This window comes from Entelurus aequoreus, linkage group LG21, assembly GCF_033978785.1.
Source record: "Entelurus aequoreus isolate RoL-2023_Sb linkage group LG21, RoL_Eaeq_v1.1, whole genome shotgun sequence".
NCBI classification, from domain to species: domain Eukaryota; kingdom Metazoa; phylum Chordata; class Actinopteri; order Syngnathiformes; family Syngnathidae; genus Entelurus; species Entelurus aequoreus.
The window spans coordinates 4835328-4860759 of record NC_084751.1 but is presented as its reverse complement, the minus strand read 5'-3'; the positions used below and the strand labels follow the sequence as shown (position 1 = coordinate 4860759).

The following is a 25432-nucleotide window of genomic DNA, read 5'->3' as shown; positions in this document are numbered from 1 at the left end:
AATAAAGACGTCCGGATGTTCAAACCTTGGATCCCATTTCTGACACCAAATGTTTTCTATAACTATTGTAGAATGTATCGTCTTTTGTGGATTTAATGTGACAAGGTGGACGAAAGACAGGCGTGCCAAATAGGGACATTTGTGGAGCAATGTAATGAAGATGTTCAATCCTTGGATCCCATTTCTGACACCAAATGTTTTCTAACTATTGTAGAAAAGTCTTTTGTGAATTTAATGTTACAAGATGGGTGAAACACAGGTGTACTATCATGTGACTGCCAAATAGGAACATTTGTGGAGTAATGTAATGAAGATGATCAAACCTTGAATCCCATTTCTGACACCAAATGTTTTCTATAACTATTGTAGAAAAGTATTTTGTGGATTTAATGTTACAAGATGGGTGAAACACAGGCGTACTATCACGTGACTGCCAAATAGGGACATTTGTAGAGCAATGTAATGAAGATGATCAAACCTTGAATCCCATTTCTGACATCAAATGTTTTCTATAACTATTGTAGAAAAGTCTTTTGTGGATTTAATGTTACAAGATGGGTGAAACACAGGTGTACTATCATGTGACTGCCAAATAGGAACATTTGTGGGGTAATGTAATGAAGATGATCAAACCTTGAATCCCATTTCTGACATCAAATATTTTCTATAACTATTGTAGAAAAGTCTTTTGTGGATTTAATGTTACAAAATGGGCGAAACACAGGCGTACTATCATGTGACTGCCAAATAGGGACATTTGTAGAGCAATGTAATGAAAATGACCGGATTTTAAATCCTTGGATCCCATTTCTGACACCAAATGTTTTCTATAACTATTGTAGAAAAGTTTTTTGTGGATTTAATGTTACAAGATGGGCGGAACACAGGCGTACTATCGTGTGACTGCCAAAGAGGGACATTTGTGGAGCAATGTAATAAAGATGTCTAGATGTTTAATCCTTGGATCCCATTTCTGACACCAAATGTTTTCTATAACTATTGTAGAAAAGTCTTTTGTGGATTTAATGTTACAAGATGGGAGAAACACAAGCGTACAATCATGTGACTGCCAAATAGGGACAATTGTGGAGCAATGTAATAAAGATGTCCAGATGTTTAATCCTTGGATCCCATTTCTGACACCAAATGTTTTCTATAACTATTGTAGAAAAGTCGTTTGTTGATTTAATGTTACAAGAAGGGCGAAACACAGGCGTACTATCATGTGACTGCCAAATAGGGACATTTGTGGGGCAATGTAATAAAGACGTCCGGATGTTTAAGCCTTGGGTCCCATTTCTGACACCAAATGTTTTCTATAACTATTGTAGAAAAGTATTTTGTGGATTTAATGTTACAAGATGGGCAAAACAAAGGCGTACTATCATGTGACTGCCAAATAGGGACAATTGTGGAGCAATGTAATATAGATGTCCAGATGTTTAATCCTTGGATCCCATTTCTGACACCAAATGTTTTCTATAACTATTGTAGAAAAGTCGTTTGTGGATTTAATGTTACAAGAAGGGCGAAACACAGGCGTACTATCATGTGACTGCCAGATAGGGAAATTAGTGGGGCAATGTAATAAAGACGTCCGGGTGTCCAATCCTTGGATCCCATTTCTGACACCAAATGTTTTCTATAACTATTGTAGAAAAGTCTTTTGTGGATTTAACGTTACAAGATGGGCGAAACACAGGCATACTATCATGTGACTGCCAAATAGAAACATTTGTGGAGCAATGTAATAAAGATGTCCGGATGATCAAACCTTGGATCCCATTTCTGACAACAAATGTTATCTATAACTATTGTAGAAGGTATTGTCTTTTGTGGATTTATTGTTACAAGATGGGCGAAATACAGGTGTACTATCATGTGACTGCCAAATAGGGACATATGTGGAGCAATGTAATGAAGATGATCAAACCTTGGATCCCATTTCTGACATCAAATATTTTCTATAACTATTGTACAAAAGTCTTTTGTGGATTTAATGTTTCAGGATGGGCGAAACACATGCGTACTATCATGTGACTGCCAAATAGGGACATTTGTGGAGCACTGTAATAAAGATGTCCAAATGTTTAATCCTTAAATCCCATTTCTGACGCCGAATATTTTTTATAACTATTGTAGAAAAGTCTTTTGTGGATTTTATGTTTCAAGATGGGCGAAACACAGGCGTACTATCATGTGACTGCCAAATAGGGACATTTGTGGGGCAATGTAATGAAGATGATCAAACCTTGGATCCCATTTCTGACATCAAATGTTTTCTATAACTATTGTAGAAAAGACTTTCGTGGATTTAATGTTACAAGATGGGCGAAACACATGCGTACTATCATGTGACTGCCAAATAGAGACATTTGTGGAGCAATGTAATGAAGATGTATGGATGTTCAATCCTTGGATTCCAATTCTGACACCAAATGTTTTCTATAACTATTGTAGAAGGTATTGTCTTTTGTGGATTTACTGTTACAAGATGGGTGAAACACAGGTGTACTATCATGTGACTGCCAAATAGGGACATTTGTGGAGCAATGTAATGACAATATCCGGATGATCAAACCTTGGATCCCAATTCTGACACCACATGTTTTATATAACTCTTGTAGAAGGTATTGTCTTTTGTGGATTTACTGTTACAAGATGGGTGAAACACAGGCGTACTATCATGTGACTGCCATATAGGGACATTTGTGGAGCAATGTAATGACAATGATCAAACCTTGGATCCCAATTCTGACACCACATGTTTTATATAACTATTGTAGAAGGTATTGTCTTTTGTGGATTTAATGTTACAAGATGGGTGAAACACAGGCGTACTATAATGTGACTGCCATATAGGGACATTTGTGGAGCAATGTAATGACAATGATCAAACCTTGGATCCCAATTCTGACACCACATGTTTTATATAACTATTGTAGAAGGTATTGTCTTTTGTGGATTTAATGTTACAAGATGGGTGAAACACAGGCGTACTATCATGTGACTGCCAAATAGGGACATTTGTGGAATGACAGGCGGAGCAAAGTAAAAAAGACGTTCGGATGGTCAATCTTTGGATCCCACTTTTGACACCAAACGTTGATGCAATTTTCTATAATTGTTGTAAAAAAAGGATTGTGTTCTGTGGATTTACATCTTGCAGGATGAGCGAAACACAGGCGCACAGTCATGGGACTACATATTGGGAGATTTGTGGTATGCTGGATGTACAGTATACAAATTAGGGGTGTCAAAATATTGATTTTCAAATTATTGCGATTCTTATTGGAAACGATTCCATCGATTCATAAAAATCAATTTTTTAAATTGGTTTTTGGTATCCTGGAGCATTCAAAGTTCCTTTCACTGGAACTAAGGAGCCAAGCCCAACTCCTGAAAAACAACCTCACGCCATAATTCCTCCTCCACCAAATGTGAAACTCCTACCACTTTGTGACTGATTTTTTTAAAATTTATAAATGGTTGATTTATATAGGCTAGTAAGGTAAAGTTTTGACAAGTTTTGGCTATCTTGCTTCTGCAGCCTTCATCCGTTTGTGTTCCAGTTGTTCCAAACAACGGAATTCTTGAATTAAATGAACCTCTTCAACATAGTACGTATAAGTCATGGACAGTGTAGTGTCAAAGAATTCCGTTGTTTGGAACAACTGGAACAAACAAACCGATGAAGGCTGCAGAAGCAAGATAGCCGAAACTTGTCAGGTACAAAACTTTACCTTACTAGCCTATATAAATCAACCATTTATAAATACACATTAGTAGGCTAAATGAACCTCTTCGACACACTTTGTGGCTGAGTTGCTGTTGTTCCCAAACTCTTCCATTTTCTTATAACAAAGCCGACAGTTGACTTTGGGATATTTAAGAGCGGGGGACATTTCACGACTGGATTTGTTGCACAGGTGGAATCCTGTGACAGTTCCACGCTGGAAATCACTGAAAGCGGCCCATTCTTTCACAAATGTTTGTAGAAACAGTCTCCATGACTAAGTGCTTGATTTTATACACCTGTGGCCGGGCCAAGTGATTAGGACACCTGATTCTCATCATTTGGATGGGTGGCCAAATACTTTTGGCAATATAGTGCACTTTCACCCGTTTGTGTGCAGCAGTTCAGGAGAAGAAGGGTATGACTGCACAGTGTGTGCATCTGGCCCTGATTCTAAAGCTTTGGGTCTGGGGGTCCTGTGGGGGCGGATTCTAAGCGTCACGGCTAAGACAATCCCGTTTGCTAACCCCTCTGATTAGTGCTCATCTGGGCACCAGGCCTGGGACAAATAAATCCCATACTGCAGACAAATGCCATGACACCCCTGAGCTGCTCTGATGCGTGCATGCAGGGGCAAGCCACTTTATTAGGCACACCTGCACAAGCGATCACCAGGTAAATACAATACAATATTTATGCCACGACAAGAATGTCAGCCATTGAAGATTTTGTCGGGGTTCGGCGGAGGTAACTTTGCTGAAAAGTCACTGGCATGTACTTCGTCAGCGTTCCAACTGCAATTATGCCAAAAAAAGATTTTTTTTGTGTGTGTGTGCATTAGCAGCCAGTCTGTGCCATAACAAGCCACCACTTAAGATGCAGACGCTCATGTTAATGTTTGGATACCGAAGGCAGACCCTATCATCAGCCACGCAAAAAAACCCACAATGTGCCACACCAGGCGACTTTTTTTTTTTCCCTTCCATTTTTAGTTTGTGTGCATTTCTTGTTTACGGCTATATTTTACTGGCGTCTTTATTCCGCCCGCAGCCTCAAGGAGGTTGTCAGACTTACTATAGCGCTATACACACAGTGAAAAGGCAACAGGATAAAGGCTTTGAATTGTTAGAATAATTAATGGCACTAACGGCAAAAAAAAAAATGTGTTAAAAACAAATTAACTGTTGTGATAAAATATTGAACTTTAAAAAAGAATACATCGCTATTAAATATGAATACAAAGGGGAAAAAATAACTTAAACCTTGTTTTAAAAGCCCAACAAAATGTACAAAATGCAATGTTAATAAAAAATAGTACATTAATATAATATAATAAAGTAACAAAAAATTATCATATTATATAAAATAAAATATATTATATGATAATACTTATAATAATAATATTAATGCATTTATTACATATTATATATATATACGATAAAATATAATGTTTTATACTATATACTGTATATACTGTATAATATGTAAATATTACATATGTTATATTTTATATTGCTACCCGAGTACATTTTTAGTCTACTCTCTTTAGCCCTCTTTTTGTGCCCTTGTGTGCATTATCCTTTCCATCCTTATCCTTTCCATCCTTTGTAACTGAGCTACTGTGTGGAACAATTTCCTTTGTTTGTCTAAGTCTAACAATGTATTAATTTGATCAATTATATAAAATAAAGCATTAAAACTACCAAGCATACCAAATTTAAATATAAAATAAATATATATTATATGATAATACTTATAATAATAATAATATTAATACATTTATTACATATTATATATACGATAAAATATAATGTTATATAATATATACTGTATATACTGTATAATATGTAAATATTACATATGTTATATTTTATATTGCTACTATGGTACATTTTTAGTCTACTCTCTTTAGCCCTCTTTTTGTGCCCTTGTGTGCATTATCCTTTCCATCCTTATCCTTTCCATCCTTTGTAACTGAGCTACTGTGTGGAACAATTTCCTTTGTTTGTCTAAGTCTAACAATGTATTAATTTGATAAATTATATAAAATAAATCATTAAAACTACCAAGCATACCAAATTTAAATATAAAATAAATATATATAATATGATAATACTTATTATGATAATAATATTAATACATTTATTACATATTATATATACGATAAAATATAATGTTATATAATATATACTGTATATACTGTATAATATGTAAATATTACATATGTTATATTTTATATTGCTACTATGGTACATTTTTAGTCTACTCTCTTTGGCCCTCTTTTTGTGCCCTTGTGTGCATTATCCTTTCCATCCTTATCCTTTCCATCCTTTGTAACTTAACTACTGTGTGGAACAATGTCCTTTGTTTGTCTAAGTCTAACAATGTATTAATTTGATAAATGATATAAAATAAAGCATTAAAACTACCAAGCATACCAAATTTAAATATAAAATAAATATATATAATATGATAATACTTATAATAATAATAATAATAATAATACATTACATACTATACATATATACGATAAAATATAATGTTATATAATATATACTGTATGTACTGTATAATATGTAAATATTACATATGCTATATTTTATATTGCTACTATGGTACATTTTTAGTCTACTCTCTTTAGCCCTCTTTTTGTGCCCTTGTGTGCATTATCCTTTCCATCCTTATCCTTTCCATCCTTTGTAACTGAGCTACTGTGTGGAACAATTTTCTTTTGTCTAAGTCTAAGTCTAACAATTTATTAATTTGATCAATTATATAAAATATAACACTAAAACTACCAAGCACTAAAATATACCAAATTTAAATATGAAGACCAAGTAGTTAAATATAAAATCAAATACATTTTTTTTATTTTTTAAATGCACAAACACTATTCTGACTGTACAAGAAAAAACGTTTTGCGATAATCAAGGCATTGAAATAAGAAAACAATTAAATTACATTAAAAAATATATAAATGCATATCAATTGCCCAATAAAACAATGTCTCAAAAAAACCCCATAAAACCACAATATTAAAATAAAATAAAACATAAAATACAAAATAAAATACAATTAGATGTACAGTATTGTATATTTCTGTATTAATAGATTTTACATTTAATTGTTTAAATTTCCATCCATACATTTTCTATATGGCTTAGCCTTAATAGGGTCGAGGGTAAGCTGGAGCCTATCACAGCACAACTAAACAAACAACCATTCACGCACACATTAATGTACGCGTCATATTTGAATAATACCTCAATTCCTCCCAATGGCTTTAAAAGAGCAACAACATTTAATGATGTCTTCATATTTTGATTCAGCAGTGTGAGCACTCACTTGCAGGTGCAACACAACACCCAAAATGAATCCTGCTCAACCTTTATGACCAAAATTTGGAAAACATTGACTTTGCAATGATTTACTTGAATGGCTTGAGCACAGCTGCATTGACACACATCTGCGGGGTTGAAATATGAAACAGTCAACATTACACAACCCTGTAGGAGTAGGCACGATTTATTGCGCTCATTTTCATTTCCATGAATCAGATTTGATTTGTTATGCAAGTTAGACGTGTTCTCTGCACTTTGAGCACACCTAAGGGACACGCTGTTCATGTGACATCATTGTCAGGAGTCATTGTTTTTTTTAGGGTTCATTCAATCAGCGCCCTAATCTGTGCCGTAAATCTAATTCAGAACACATCCACTGTGCCCAAGGAGACAATGTGAAGCTGCACACAAATACCAGTGATTACTGTAGGGCAGGCCTGGGCAATTATTTTGGACTTTGTTACCTTCTTGAGACCTGAGAAAAAGGCCTCCCTCTTTAGGACCACCCTTTCTAGATATATAACGATTTGTATTTACAACATTAATAATTTATACATACTATGCAAATATAAAAAAGCTTGTTTGTTGGAATTTCACAAGAAAAAGTTCACAATTTCACAAGAAAAACTTAGAATTTTGGCAGTATTATAACAAAAGTCGTCATTTTACTCAACGCAAGTCAAAATGTTACAAGAAAAACTGAACATTTGTGCAATATTAAGATAAAAATTGGAATTTTACTCAATAACGGTCGCAATTTTACGAGAAATGCTTAACATTGTGGCAATTTTATGAAAAAAGTTGTCATTTTGCTCAACAAAAGTCACAATTTTATAAGAAAACTTTAACATTTTGGCAATATTATAATAATAATCAGAATTTTACTCTGCTAAATTATGACAAAAGTCATCATTTTACCAAAAAAATATCACTATTTTACAAGAACAAAAAAAAAAAATTGGCAGCGTTGTGATAAGTCAGAATTTTATATGACAAATGTCACCATTTTGCATTAAAACGTAATAATTTTACATAAAAAAGTAATACTTTCACAGAAAGAATATGAGAAATTGTTCATTATTTACTTCAAGTTATTACACTATGTCTCTATATACATATTTATTTATTTATTTGTATTAATTTTGGCCAAAGGGGGCGCATTTCAATTTTTTACACACACTTGTTATTTCATATGTTGACCACAAGGGGTGCACTTTTGAAACCGACACAGTCAATTTGAAAAATGTGTCCTTATTGGGACCACCCTAATTTTAATAGATTTCACCACCAGGGTTGCAAATGAGACATTCTCTATTATATATATATATATATATATATATATATATATATATATATATATATATATATATATATATATATATATATATATATATATATATATATATATATATATTTTTTTTTTTCCATATAAGGACCATGATTTATGTCATCACTTGTTCACACCTCCTCATATGGAAGCTACTTTTCCTTGTTGATGTCTCAACAAGGGGAAAAAATACAACACACGCGCGCACACACACACACACACACACACACACACACACACACACACACACACACACACACACACACACACACACACACACACACACACACACACACACACACACACACACACACACACACACACACACACACACACACACACACACACACATTCTTGTATTTGTTTCTTTATTGAGACCTGAGAAAAAGGCCTCCCTCTTTAGGACCACCCTTTCTAGATACATAAAGATTTGTATTTACAACATTAATAATATATACATACCATGCAAAAATAAAAAAGCTTGTTGTGAAAAAATAGATCGAATTTCACAAGAAAAAGGTCACAATTTCACAAGAAGAACTTAGAATTTTGGCAGTATTATAATAAAAGTCGTCATTTTACTCAACGCAAGTCAAAATGTTACAAGAAAAACTGAACATTTGTGCAATATTATGATAAAAATGGGAATTTTACTCAATAACGGTCGCAATTTTACGAGAAATGCTTAACATTGTGGCAATTTTATGAAAAAAAGTCGTCATTTTGCTCAACAAAAGTCACAATTTTATAAGAAAACTTTAACATTTTGGCAATATTATAATAATAATCAGAATTTTACTCGGCAAAATTATGACAAAAGTCATCATTTTACTAAAAAAATATCACTATTTTACAAGAACAAAAAAAAAAAATTGGCAGCATTGTGATAAGTCAGAATTTTATATGACAAATGTCACCATTTTGCATTAAAACGTAATAATTTTACATAAAAAAGTTATACTTTCACAGAAAGAATATGAGAAATTGTTCATTATTTACTTCAAGTTATTACACTATGTCTCTATATACATATTTATTTATTTATTTGTATTAATTTTGGCCAAAGGGGGCGCATTTCAATTTTTTACACACACTTGTTATTTCATATGTTGACCACAAGGGGTGCACTTTTGAAACCGACACAGTCAATTTGAAAAATGTGTCCTTATTGGGACCACCCTAATTTTAATAGATTTCACCACCAGGGTTGCAAATGAGACATTCTCTATTATATATATATATATATATATATATATATATATATATATATATATATATATATATATATATATATATATATATATATATATATATATATATATATATTTTCCATATAAGGACCATGATTTATGTCATCACTTGTTCACACCTCCTCATATGGAAGCTACTTTTCCTTGTTGATGTCTCAACAAGGGGCAAAAATACAACACACACACACACACACACACACACACACACACACACACACACACACACACACACACACACACACACACACACACACACACACACACACACACGCACACACACACACATTCTTGTATTTGTTCCTTTATTGAGACCTGAGAAAAATGCCTCCCTCTTAAGGACCACCCTTTCTAGATACATAAAGATTTGTATTTACAACATTAATAATATATACATACCATGCAAAAATAAAAAAGCTTGTTGTGAAAAAATAGATGGAATTTCACAAGAAAAAGGTCACAATTTCGCAAGAAAAACTTAGAATTTTGGCAGTATTATAACAAAAGTCGTCATTTTACTCAACGCAAGTCAAAATGTTACAAGAAAAACGGAACATTTGTGCAATATTATAATAAAAGTTGGAATTTTACTCAATGACAGTCGCAATTTTACAAGAAAAGCTTAACATTGTGGCAATTTTATGAAAAGAGTCGTCATTTTGCTTGACAAAAGTCACAATTTTACAAGAAAAATTAAACATTTTGGCAATATTATAATAATAATAATCAGAATTTTACTTGGCAAAATTATGACATAAGTCATCATTTTACTAAAAAAATATCACTATTTTACAAGAACAAAAACAAAAAAATTGGCAGTATTGTGATAAGGCAGAAATATACATGACAAATGTTACCATTTTTCATTAAAAAGTAATAATTTTACATTAAAAAGTAATATTTTTACGACAAAATATTGTAATATAATAGAAACAGAAAGAATATGAGAAATTGTTCCCAATTTTACAAGAAAAAAGTCGACACATTGTGAGAAAAAGACTGCTTTTAGTATCATTTTTCTTTTTTGAATCTTTTGTTTGTAATTGTTTTTTAATCTTCATTATTCAAGTTATTACAGTATGTCTCTATATACATATTTATTTATTTATCTTTATTCATTTTGGCCAAAGGGGGCGCATTTCAATTTCTTACACACACTTGTTACTACATAACAGCAGGCCCGACCGACCTGTCTGACAAGCCTGTAAATGTGTTGGTCATGTATGATGTCTTTTTTTTATTTTTGTTCGTGATGTGTAATGTCTATTGTTTAAATGTACGGCAGTGAAAATGAATTTCCCCAACGGGAACCAATAAATGTAAATCAAATCAAATCAAAATATGTTGGCCAGAGAGGGAGCACTTCAGATTTCTTACACACACTTGTTATTTCATATGTTGACCAGAGGGGGAGCACTTTTAAAACCGACACAGACTATTTGAAAAATCCCTTCTTTTTTGGGACCACCCTCATTTTGATAGATGTCACCACCAGGGGTGCTAATGAGACATTCTCTATTAGATGCAATAGTTTTCTGTATTGGGACCATGATTTATGTCATCACTTGTTCACACCTCCTCATATGGAAGCTACTTTTCCTTGTTGATGTCTCAACAAGGGTAGAAATACAAGAAAACACACACACACACACACACACACATTATTGTATTTGTTACCTTCTTGAGACCTGAGAAAAATGCCTCCCTCTTTAGGACCACCCTTTCTAGATATATAAAGATTTGTATTTACAACATTAATAATAAATACACACTATGCAAATATAAAAAAGCTTGTTGTGAAAAAATAGTTGGAATTTCACAAGAAAAAGGTCACAATTTCACAAGAAAAACTTAGAATTTTGGCAGTATTATAATAAAAGTCATCATTTTACTCAACGCAAGTCAAAATGTTACAAGAAAAACTGAACATTTGTGCAATATTATGATAAAAGTGGGAATTTTACTCAATAACGGTCGCAATTTTACGAGAAATGCTTAACATTGTGGAAATTTTATGAAAAAAAGTCATCATTTTGCTCAACAAAAGTCACAATTTTATAAGAAAACTTTCAAATGTTGGCAATATTGTAATAATAATCGGAATTTTACTTGGCAAAATTATGACAAAAGTCATCATTTTACTCCACATATTTCACTATTTTACAAGAACAACAAAAAAAAATTGGCAGTATTGTGATAAGTCAGAATTTTATATGACAAACGTCACCATTTTGCATTAAAACGTAATCATTTTACATAAAAAAGAAATATTTTTACGAGAAAATATTGTAATATTATAGAAACAGAAAGAATGTGAGAAATTGTTCCCAATTTTAAAACAAAAAAGTCGACACATTGTGAGAAAAAGACTGCTTTTAGTAACATTTTTCTTTTTTGAATCTTTTGTTTGTAATTGTTTTTTAATCTTCATTATTTACTTCAAGTTATTACAGTATGTCTCTATATACATATTTATTTATTTATCTTTATTCATTTTGGCCAAAGGGGGCGCATTTCAATTTCTTACACACACTTGTTACTACATAACAGCAGGCCCGGCTGACCTGTCTGACAAGCCTGTAAATGTGTTGGTCATGTATGATGTCTTTTTGTTATTTTTGTTCATGATGTGTAATGTCTATTGTTTAAATGTACAGCAGTGAAAACGAATTTCCCCAACGGGAACCAATAAATGTAAATCAAATCAAATCAAAATATGTTGGCCAGAGGGGGAGCACTTCAAATTTCTTACACACACTTGTTATTTCATATGTTGACCAGAGGGGGAGCACTTTTAAAACCGACACACAGACAATTTGAAAAATCCCTTCTTTTTTGGGACCACCCTCATTTTGATAGATGTCACCACCAGGGGTGCTAATGAGACATTCTCTATTAGATGCAATAGTTTTCCGTATTGGGACCATGATTTATGTCATCACTTGTTCACACCTCCTCATATGGAAGCTACTTTTCCTTCTTGATGTCTCAACAAAGACAGAAATACGAACACACACACACACACGCACACACACACACACACACACGCACACACATTCTTGTATTTGTAACCTTTCTTGAGACCTGGGAAAAATGCCTCCCTCTTTAGGACCACCCTTTCTAGATGTATAAAGATTTGTATTTACAACATTAATAATATACCTGTATACATAAAATGCAAAAATAAAAAAGCTTGTTGTGAAAAAATAGTTGGAATTTCACAAGAAAAAGGTCACAATTTCACAATAAAAACTTAGAATTTTGGCAGTATTATAACAAAAGTCGTAATTTTACTCAACGCAAGTCAAAATGTTACAAGAAAAACTGAACATTTGTGCAATATTATGATAAAAGTTGGAATTTTACTCAATGACAGTCGCAATTTTACAAGAAAAGCTTAACATTGTGGCAATTTTATGAAAAGAGTCGTCATTTTGCTCGACAAAAGTCACAATTTTATAAGAAAACTTTCAAATGTTGGCAATATTGTAATAATAATCGGAATTTTACTTGGCAAAATTATGACAAAAGTCATAATTTTACTCCAAAAATGTCACTATTTTACAAGAACAAAAAAAAATTGGCAGTATTGTGATAAGTCACAATTTTATATGACAAATGTCACCATTTTGCATTAAAACGTAATAATTTTACATAAAAAAGTAATATTTTTATGAGAAAATATTGTATTATTATAGAAACAGAAAGAATGTGAGAAATTGTTCCCAATTTTATAAGAAAAAAGTCGACACATTGTGAGAAAAAGACTGCTTTTAGTAACATTTTTCTTTTTTGAATCTTTTGTTAGTAATTGTTTTTTAATCTTCATTATTCAAGTTATTACAGTATGTCTCTATATACATATTTATTTATTTATTTATCTTTATTCATTTTGGCCAAAGGAGGTGCATTTCAATTTCTTACACACACTTGTTACTACATAACAGCAGGCCCGGCTGACCTGTCTGAGAAGCCTGTAAATGTGTTGGTCATGTATGATGTCTTTTTGTTATTTTTGTTCGTGATGTGTAATGTCTCTTGTTTAAATGTACAGCAGTGAAAATGAATTTCCCCAACGGGAACCAATAAATCTAAATCAAATCTAATCAAAATATGTTGGCCAGAGAGGGAGCACTTCAAATTTCTTACACACACTTGTTATTTCATATGTTGACCAGAGGGGGAGCACTTTTAAAACCGACACAGACAATTTGAAAAATCCCTTCTTTTTTGGGACCACCCTCATTTTGATAGATGTCACCACCAGGGGTGCTAATGAGACATTCTCTATTAGATGCAATAGTTTTCCGTATTGGGACCATGATTTATGTCATCACTTGTTCACACCTCCTCATATGGAAGCTAATTTTCCTTGTTGATGTCTCAAGAAGGGCAGAAATACAAGAACACACACACACACACACACACACACACACACACACACACACACACACACACACACACACACACACACACACACACACACACACACACACACACATTCTTGTATTGTTACCTTCTTGAGACCTGAGAAAAATGCCTCCCTCTTTAGGACCACCCTTTCTAGATACATAAAGATTTGTATTTACAACATTAATAATATATACACGCTATGCAAATATAAAAAAGCCTGTTGTGAAACGGAGTTTGAATTTCACAAGAAAAAGGTCACAATTTCAAAAGAAAAACATAGAATTTTGGCAGTATTATAACAAAAGTCGTCATTTTACTCAACGCAAGTCAAAATGTTACAAGAAAAACTGAACATTTGTGCAATATTATGATAAAAGTTTGAATTTTACTCAATGACAGTCGCAATTTTACAAGAAAAGCTTAACATTGTGGCAATTTTGTAAAAAGAGTCGTCATTTTGCTTGACAAAAGTCACAATTTTATAAGAAAACAAAAATTTTGGCAATATCATAATAATAATCTCAATTTTACTTGGCAAAATTATGACATAAGTCATAATTTTACTAAAAAAATATCACTATTTTACAAGAACAAACAAAAAAAAATGGCAGTATTGTGATAAGTCAGAAATATACATGACAAATGTTACCATTTTTCATTCAAAAGTAATAATTTTACATTAAAAAGTAATATTTTTACGACAAAATATTGTAATATAATAGAAACAAAAAGAATATGAGAAATTGTTCCCAATTTTACAAGAAAAAAGTCGAAACATTGTGAGAAAAAGACTGCTTTTAGTAACATTTTGTTTTTTAATCTTCATTATTTACTTCAAGTTATTACAGTATGTCTCTATATACATATTTATTTATTTATCTTTATTCATTTTGGCCAAAGGGGGCGCATTTCAATTTCTTACACACACTTGTTACTACATAACAGCAGGCCCGGCCGGCCTGTCTGACAAGCCTGTAAATGTGTTGGTCATGTATGATGTCTTTTTGTTATTTTTGTTCGTGATGTGTAATGTCTATTGTTTAAATGTACAGCAGTGAAAATGAATTTCCCCAACAGGAACCAATAAATTTAAATCAAATCAAATCAAAATATGTTGGCCAGAGAGGGAGCACTTCAAATTTCTTACACACACTTGTTATTTCATATGTTGACCAGACACAGACAATTTGAAAAATCCCTTCTTTTTTGGGACCACCCTCATTTTGATAGATGTCACCACCAGGGGTGCTAATGAGACATTCTCTATTAGATGCAATAGTTTTCCGTATTGGGACCATGATTTATGTCATCACTTGTTCACACCTCCTCATATGGAAGCTAATTTTCCTTGTTGATGTCTCAACAAGGGTAAAAATACAAGAACACACACACACACACACACACACACACACACACACACACACACACACACACACACACACACACACACACACACACACACACACACACACACACACACACACACATTCTTGTATTTGTTACCTTCTTGAGACCTGAGAAAAATGCCTCCCTCTTTAGGACCACCCTTTCTAGATACATAAAGATTTGTATTTACAACATTAATAATATATACACACTATGCAAATATAAAAAAGCTTGTTGTGAAACGGAGTTTGAATTTCAAAAGAAAAAGGTCACAATTTCAAAAGAAAAACATAGAATTTTGGCAGTATTATAACAAAAGTCGTCATTTTACTCAACGCAAGTCAAAATGTTACAAGAAAAACTGAACATTTGTGCAATATTATGATAAAAGTTGGAATTGTACTCAATGACAGTCGCAATTTTACAAGAAAAGCTTAACATTGTGGCAATTTTATGAAAAGAGTCGTCATTTTGCTTGACAAAAGTCACAATTGTATAAGAAAACTTAAACATTTTGGCAATATTATAATAATAATCTGTATTATACTTGGCAAAATTATGACAAAAGTCATCATTTTACTCCAAAAATATCACTATTTTACAAGAACAAAAAAAAAAAAATTGGCAGTATTGTGATAAGTCAGAATTTTATATGACAAATGTCACCATTTTGCATTAAAAAGTAATAATTTTACATAAAAAAGTAATACTTTAACAGAAACAGAAAGAATATGAGAAATTGTTCCCAATTTTATAAGAAAAAAGTCGACACATTGTTAGAAAAAGACTGCTTTTGGTAATTAGTTTTCAATCTTCATTATTCACTTCAAGTTATTACAGTATGTCTCTATATACATATTTATTTATTCATTTTTATAAATTTTAGCCAAAAGGGGGCGCATTTCAATTTCTTACACACACTACATATCTTGGACAGAGGGGGAGCACTTCAAATTTGTACACACACTTGTTATTTCATATGTTGACCAGACACAAAGACCGACACACAGTCAATTTGAAAAATCCCTCCTTTTTGGGACCACCCTCATTTTGACAGATGTCACCACCAGGGGCGCTAATGAGACATTCTCTATTAGATGCAATGGTTTTCTGTATTGGGACCATGATTTATGTCATCACTTGTTCACACCTCCTCATATGGAAGCTACTTTTCCTTGTTGATGTCTCAACAAGGGTAGAAATACAAGAACACACACACAAACACACACACACACACACCCACGCTGTGACAATCTGCTGTACAACATGTGTGTGTTTGGGTCCTATTTTTAGGAACACTAATACAAAACCTCATAATAATGTCTGATTGAAAGCTAAAAACGTTATGAAAGACACCCTTAAAAAACGGAATGGAATATTACTTTTTTTTTTACTGAATGAGACACCCAGAATGTACATGACAATAATATGGGATTTACAATATTAACTATGAACGATAAAACACTGAATATTGACAACTATTTTACTTCTCACACCCCTTCTCGATCTACATTATTTACAATCAAGCGAAACAAAACAAAATATGAACGCGAAGGGTAAAAAAACCCAACTACTGATATAATATTACTTCTCTTGCAGAACTTTGTTGTAAAAATCTCCTTTCGCGTCCGTCCCTGACACCCACATTTCAGGCTGACACTCTGGAAACACTCTGTGGAAACGCTCCCCACCCATACTGCTTGGTGCCTCGTCATAGTAACCAATTAGATTACCATAGTAACCAATTAGATTACCATAGTAACCAGTATATCATGCAAAAGTGCAGATTCCAACCATTGAAATACTTTGTATAGTTCAGGGGTCGGCAACCTTTACCACTCAAAGAGCCATTTTGGCAAGTTTCACAAATTAAAGAAAGTAATGGGAGCCACAAAAAAAAAATTTAAATTTTAAATGAAAAACACCGCATACAAAGCTTAAACGCTTTGTGCTATGTTAACTAGGGGTCTCCGACACACGCACCGGCACGCACTTTAATGTGGAAATTTGATGTTAGTGCAGCCCGTGAGTTTTGAATGAATGGCGCTTGATAGCGTCATACTTGCCAACCCTCTCATTTTTCCCGGGAGACTCCCGAATATCAGAGCGTGATGACACTGCATTTGGCGCCCTCTACAGTCTGCCCTAACAGTGTACCTGCTCGACCACACGTAGAATGCAATATCAGCTTGCTCACGTAAGTGACAGCAAGGCGTACTAACTCAGCAGCCACACATCTTACACTGACGGTACCAATACCCAGAATCCCATGCAGCCCTAACTCTTCCGCTCAACCAACGCACGGAGAGGGGGGGGGGGGGGTGTTGATGTGTGGGGGGATTTGGTGGTAGCGGGGGTGTATAATGTAGACCGGAAGAGTTAGGGCTGCATGGGATTCTGGGTAATGGTTGTGTTGTGTTTATGTTGTGTTACGGTGGGATGTTCTCCAGAAATGTGTTTTTCATTCTTTTTTGGTGTGGGTTCACAGTGTGGCGCATATTTGTAACGTAACAATGTTAAAGTTGTGTAGCTGAGCCGCATCAGAGTGGTCAAAGAGCCGCATGCGGCTCCGGAGCCGCGGGTTGCCGACCCCTGGTATAGTTCAAGACTTACGGTCATGTGAAAACATCGTTGCACATCATAATGGCAGCTACACTTTCCATCTCAAAGATATAAAAATAATTTTGGGGGAATGTCCGGCGGCCCTTGATTTTCCCAGGTCTGCTGTAGGGCCAACGTTGCCGCATGAGCTCAACTGACTTTCTACCCACGGGTATGTGGTGGTAGAGAGTGGTTTGAGTCTTCTGGCTGAATGGAAAATGCAAAAAAAAATAACAAATAAGTGGGAGAGAGTGGCTGCTTTTGAAAATGAACATGCCATTTTAGTTCAGGTTCAGCGCCTTCACACAGACTCCTTGTTCTGGTGCACACACCAGCTTAGCACTCATGCAATATTTACAGGCGGGCACAGAAGGAGCAGCCGTGACTGCGTGTGTGTGTGTGTGTGTGTGTGTGTGTGTGTGTGTGTGTGTGTGTGTGTGTGTGTGTGTGTGTATGTGTGTGCAGCATCACACACACGTTAGGGAAGGAGCATGGCCTAAAATCTATATCGCGATAAATTGTGCAGCCCCCCTGCCATAACGGTATATATCATGATATATAATTTGGTATGTAAATATCAATAGAAGGCTCCTAAATTGGCAATAACATATTGCCTCATTTCCAGTTGTATTCTTTTCTCAAAACTAGTAATTATTTACTTACTAATTTACTGGTTACTTTCTGTTGTAACATGGTTCAATATGCATTTCTGTTCAAATATAATAAGCATCTCATAATAATTCATCTCTCGTTTGTTACTTTACATTAGTTTTGGGTGATACTGCACATTTGTATATATCGATCCAATACCAAGTAGTTACAGGGGCAGTATTGGCCATACCAATGCTGATACTTCAAATGTTTACGATCATTAAATGATTACATTTTTAAGCACAATTATAATCAGGAAAAGACAGGGTGGCTGTGTAAGAATATTTAATATTTATATTAGAGATGTCCGATAATATCGGACTGCCGATATTATCGGCCGATAAATGCTTTAAAATGTGATATCGGAAATGATTGGTATCGGTTTCAAAAAGTAAAATGTATGACTTTTTAAAACGGACGTAGGGAGAAGTACAGAGCGCCAATAAACCTTAAAGGCACTGCCTTTGCGTGCCGGCCCAGTCACATAATATCTACGGCTTTTCACACACACACAAGTGAATGCAAGGCATACTTGGTCAACAGCCATACAGGTCACACTGAGGGTGTACATAGAAACAAGTTTAACACGGTTACAAATATGCGCCACACTGTGAACCCACACCAAACAAGAATGACAAACACATTTCGGGAGAACATCCGCACCGCACCGCAACACAACATAAACACAACAGAACAAATACCCAGAACACCTTGCAGCACTAACTCTTCCGGGACGCTACAATATATACGACATTTGCATCGATCTGTCCACCTTTGTTTACGTTTACATTTACAGTGTGCGGTGTAGCATGTTTAGCTATAGTCTCAATACCAGTATTTTGGTATTTAGTATCCAAAATGTATTTGGATACTTTGATACTTTTCTAAATTAAGGGGACCACAAAATAATTGCATTATTGGCTTTATTTTGACAAAAAGTCTTAGGGTACATTAAACATATGTTTCTTATTGCAATAGAAGAACAATGTAGTCCTTAAATAAATTAGTGAACATACAAGACAACTTTTCTTTTAGTAGTAAGTAAACAAACAAAGGCTCCTAATTAGTCTGCTGACATATGCAGTAACATATTGTGTCATTTATCATTCTATTATTTTGTCAACATTATGAGGGACAAGCTGTAAAAAATAATTATTAATCTACTTGTTCATTTACTGTTAATATCTGCTTATTTTCTCTTTTACCATGTTATATCTACACTTCTGTTAAAATGTAATAATCACTTATTCTTCTGTTTGGATACTTTATGTTAGTTTTGGATGATACCACAAATTTAGGTATTGAGCCGATACCAAGTAGTTACAGGATCATTTTGGTCATAATTTAAGTTCTCATATCTCATATCGGGGTGATGGACGGCTGGCAGCGCTTCATAGCAGCAGTTGACCTCCAGGGCCCCAACTCCCCGCCCCTCTGTTGCGAGTTGTCGTGATTAAATGTAACGTGTTTATGTGTGCATTGCATGGAGGTTTTTTTCCCACTCCAGACTAGGCCCCCTTAGGAGCCCAGTCTAGATTGTATTTTTTTACTCATCTTCTTACCCTGCGTTTTACCTTTTTCTTATCTTTTACGGGGCACCTTTGGCGACCCATCAGCGTTTCTGTTCTGTAACCCTGTACACTGTTTGTCTAATCTTGAACAGGTTTGTGCTGAAAAGCATAGTTTTGTTGTACTTGTGCAATGACAATAAAGTCCTATCCTATCATATCCATATGTCAAGGGACATATTTCCTGAGTTTATAAACATAATATTAATTAAAAAATTAATAAAAAGAGTTTATGACGATAAAAAACTATTGATGTAATCATAGTAGTATGGACTAGATACACTCCTGTACTTGGTATCATTACAGTGGATGTCAGGTGTAGATCCACCCATGGCGTTTGTTTACATTGTGACGCCGGTGAGCTACGTTGTGTAGTGAAGCATGTTTAGCTATTCCTCATCCTGCAGGGATGATACTTGTAAGAAACTTACTTTATTTGTCGCCATGGAGACAAGAATTAGTGATTTAGAAGAAATATTTGTACTTTTTTTTTTTTGTTTAATTCATATTATATTCATAAACTCAGGAAATACGTCCCTGCACTCGTGAGAACTTAAATTATGACCAATGTATGATCCTGTAACTACTTGGTATCGGATCGATACCTACATTTGTGGTATCATCCAAAACTAATGTAAAGTATTACAGAAGAATAAGTGATTATTACATTTTAACAGAAGTGTAGATAGAACAAGTTGAAACGGAAAGTAAGCAGATATTAACAGTTAATGAACAAGTAGATTAATAATTCATTTTCTACCAATTGTCCTTTATAATTTTGACAAAATAATAGAATGATAAATGACACAATATGTTACTGCATATGTCAGCAGACTAATTGGGAGCCTTTGTTTGTTTACTTACCACTAAAAGACAAGTTGTCTAATATGTTCCCTATTTTATTTAAGGACAAACTTACAATAATAAACATATGTTTAATGTACCCTAAGATTTTCTGTTAAAATAAAGCCAATAATGCCATTTTTTTTGTGGTCCCCTTTATTTAGAAAAGTATCGAAAAACATTGGTATGGAGACAACCCTATAATGGAGCCGTCCTCGAGGGACCACTGTGCCAAAGTCCTGACTCAACTTTTCAACTTCGAGTTGAAATGAAGAGCCGCGGATGACGACGAGCAGACGTGGGTGACTTCATGGAAATGATTGACTTGAAACATATCAGAGGGATCAACCGAGCAGAAGAGGAAGAAGCCTGATGACATCATCCCATGACCTCATTGCTTTGCTCAGCCTGCAGCTCGTCATGTCATGGCGTGGAGACACGACTAACACTCGCTCGGTGGCAGACCTCAGCTATGTGTCTTCTGTTTCTCACATTACACACGTACATCATTTGTATATTTCAATATTATCTTTAATATTAACTTTAAAATGACTAATTTTTACTAAATTATATTACATCATTTATTTCTCTCTCCGCCGCTTCTTTTGAAGGGTTCTAAGTATGAGTACTACATAAAAACAACCGTATTAATAATACTATTCCGTCATCATTTCAGTTCAGCCTTTAATTGCAGGAACACCACACCTACCGTCAAGCATGGTGGTGGTAGTATTATGCTCTGGGCCTGTTTTGCTGCCAATGGAACTGGTGCTTTACAGAGAGTAAATAAGACAATGAAAAAGGAGGATTACCTCCAAATTCTTCAGGACAACCTAAAATCATCAGCCTGGAGGTCGCCTTGTTTTGTTTTTTTGATGGAACTCATTGCTTTTTTTTTATTGATCAGTCCATCAGAGGAAGATGTGATGATAGTATTTCATGTCGTCACTTGTGATGACAAGTGACTGAACAACCAATTTGTAAAATGCAATTAGATCTACTGTCTGAATAATTGTATCTAAGTTATCACAAAAGCTGTCTTTCATCCTAGCAATCAAAAGGCTTGTAAAACTCTACTATGTAGGATGGGAAGCGACATGAAGGTGTCGGTTTCTTTGATGTATTGTAATCCACAGGAAGATTTTGTCTTGATCCGAGATCTACAAAGCGGAGAGGAAGCAGGACCTGACCCCCTTCCAGGCACCTTTTCTTTGAACTGTTTTGTGACCAAAGGCAGCGGCTGTTTACGACCCCCGTCCCTTTAGAAACAGCTGTTGCCATCATTCTTGCCAACCCTCCCGATTTTCCCGGGAGACTCCCGAATTTCAGTGCCCCTCCCGAAAATCTCCCGGGGCAACCACCCTCCCGAATTTCTCCCGATTTCCAACCAGACAACAATATTGGGGGCGTGCCTTTGTGCCTTTGCGTGCGAGCTCAGTCACATAATATCTTTGGCTCTTCACACACGCAAGGGAATGCAAGGCATACTTGGTCAACAGCCATACAGGTCACACTGAGGGTGGACGTATAAACAGCTTTAACACTGTTACAAATATGCGCCACACTGTGAACCCCCACACCAAACAAGAATGACAAACACATTTCGGGAGAACACCCGCACCGTAACACAACATAAACACAACAGAACAGATACCCAGAACCCCTTGCAGCACTAACTCTTCCGGGACGCTACAATATACACCCCCGCTACCCCTTACGACCCCCCCACCCCCCAACCTAAACCTCCCCCCCATCTCCCGAATTCGGAAGTCTCAAGGTTGGCAAGTATGGTTGCCATGTAATCAGGGAAAGTCCAAATAAAAGAGGAGGCGTACAATCATTCATCAGAGCGTGGTGGGACACTGTACAAAGTCTACGCGTAGGGATGATATTTGATAAGAAATTATCGAGTTCGAGCCCATTATAGAATCCTCTTATCGAACCGATTCCTTATCGATTCTCTTATCGAATCCAGATAGGTTGTTGTATATGGAAAAAAAACACAATATTTGGTTTAACAAAAGCTCACTTTTATTTTATAAGAAAAAAATAAAATAAAATAAATGAATAAATATTGACTGTTACCCCCCTAAAAAAATAAAAAAATAAAAAAAATATTGACTGTTGTTACCCAAAGTATATATTAAGTGGGATTTTTCAGAAAAACAAATATATACAGTAACACAAAAACAACCTGTCTCTGTGATCACTATAGGTGTATAAATAATAATATAGTGTTAAATAAAATCAGTCCCTTGGGCACAAAACTGAAAATAATACAGCTCTCCAAAAAGTGCACTTCTGCTGCTATTGGAACATACTAACTACACACACTATGACACTAAGAACGCCACAGTCATCAATCAGCAGTTCTTCTTCCAAAAAATTATTTCGATGGTGGAAATACATGACTGGCAGCCATTTTAAGTCCTCAAAACATCCATTGAAACAGCGAACACAAAAATCGTTTTGCAATAAACATCTTACTATCAAATGTAACCACTTTCCACCTTAATACTGAGTTACATAAACAAGTTAAACAGTTTACTTACAGACTTATCTTTTCCAAGGCTTGTAAGAGCTAACACAACTTGTCTACTTCTCAATTGTCTCATGAACTGAACTGACGTCACGAACCCAGAAGTGTCAGTAAGAGTCTACAATCAAATGGGCATAACATTGCCGTACCACAGGGCATTTCCTGTGGGACGGCATTCGTTCCCAGGGGTTCGAATAAAGAACCAACTCCTTTTCTTTACTATAGTGGCCTCGATAACGGGAACCGGTTCTCAAAAAGGGATTCGAGTCCATGCAATCGGTTCTTTTCTTATCGAACAACCGGGAGAACCGGTTTCGAACATCATCCCTATCTACGCGTTTCTCCTCATTGAGCCAAATTTAATTCTGTTTCTGCTCAATTCCTTGCTTCTTTGTCTGTTTAATAGATGTCATCAGTGTTTGAACCTGACATCTACAAATCAATGTTAGACACATTTGTCAACACTCACCACTTCATTGCGCCACCACTACTTTTTGTCGCCTCCTGTGAATCTCGCCGTTGTCCCCCCCCCCCCCCCCAACCTCAACCTCCCCCCCTCCATCTCCCGTATTCGGAGGTCTCAAGGTTGGCAAGTATGGTTGCCATGTAATCAGGGAAAGTCCAAATAAAAGAGGAGGCGTACAATCTTTCATCAGAGCGTGGTGGGACACTGTACAAGGTGTACGCGTAGGGATGATATTTGATAAGAAATTATCGAGTTCGAGCCCATTATAGAATCCTCTTATCGAACCGATTCCTTATCGATTCTCTTATCGAATCCAGATAGGTTGTTGTATATGGAAAAAAACACAATATTTGGTTTAACAAAAGCTCACTTTTATTTTATTAAAAAAAAAAAAAATGAAATAAATAAATAAATATTGACTGTTACCCCCCTAAAAAAAAAATAAATAAAAATAAATATTGACTGTTGTTACCCAAAGTATATATTAAGTGGGATTTTTCAGAAAAACAAATATATACAGTAACACAAAAACAACCTGTCTCTGTGATCACTATAGTTGTATAAATAATAATATAGTGTTAAATAAAATCAGTCCCTTGGGCACAAAACTGAAAATAATACAGCTCTCCAAAAAGTGCACTTCTGCTGCTATTGGAACATACTAACTACACACACTATGACACTAAGAACGCCACAGTCATCAATCAGCAATTCTTCTTCCAATAAATTATTTCGATGGTGGAAATACACGACTGGCAGCCATTTTAAGTCCTCAAAACATCCATTGAAACAGCGCACAAAAATTGTTTTGCAATAAACATCTTACTATCAAATGTAACCACTTTCCACCTTAATACTGAGTTACATAAACAAGTTAAACAGTTTACTTACAGACTTATCTTTTCCAAGGCTTGCAAGAGCTAACACAACTTGTCTACTTCTCAATTGTCTCATGAACTGAACTGACGTCACGAACCCGGAAGTGTCAGTAAGAGTCTACAATCAAATGGGCATAACATTGCCGTACCACAGGGCATTTCCTGTGGGACGGCATTCCTTCCCAGGGATTCGAATAAAGAACCAACTCCTTTTCTTTACTATAGTGGCCTCGATAACGGGAACCGGTTCTCAAAAAGGGATTCGAGTCCATGCAATCGGTTCTTTTCTTATCGAACAACCGGGAGAACCGGTTTCGAACATCATCCCTATCTACGCGTTTCTCCTCATTAAGCCTGTTTCTGTTCAATTCCTTGCTTCTTTGTCTGTTTAATAGATGTCATCAGTGTTTGAACCTGACATCTACAAATCAATGTC

At 34.9% G+C, this 25432-nt stretch overlaps 1 protein-coding gene across 3 annotated transcripts in view; it reads right to left on the bottom strand.

The window, feature by feature from the left end:
- LOC133638200 (netrin receptor UNC5C-like) overlaps nt 1-25432 on the bottom strand; it is a 483700-nt gene that overhangs the window by 141234 nt on the left and 317034 nt on the right. The window lies entirely within an intron of this gene.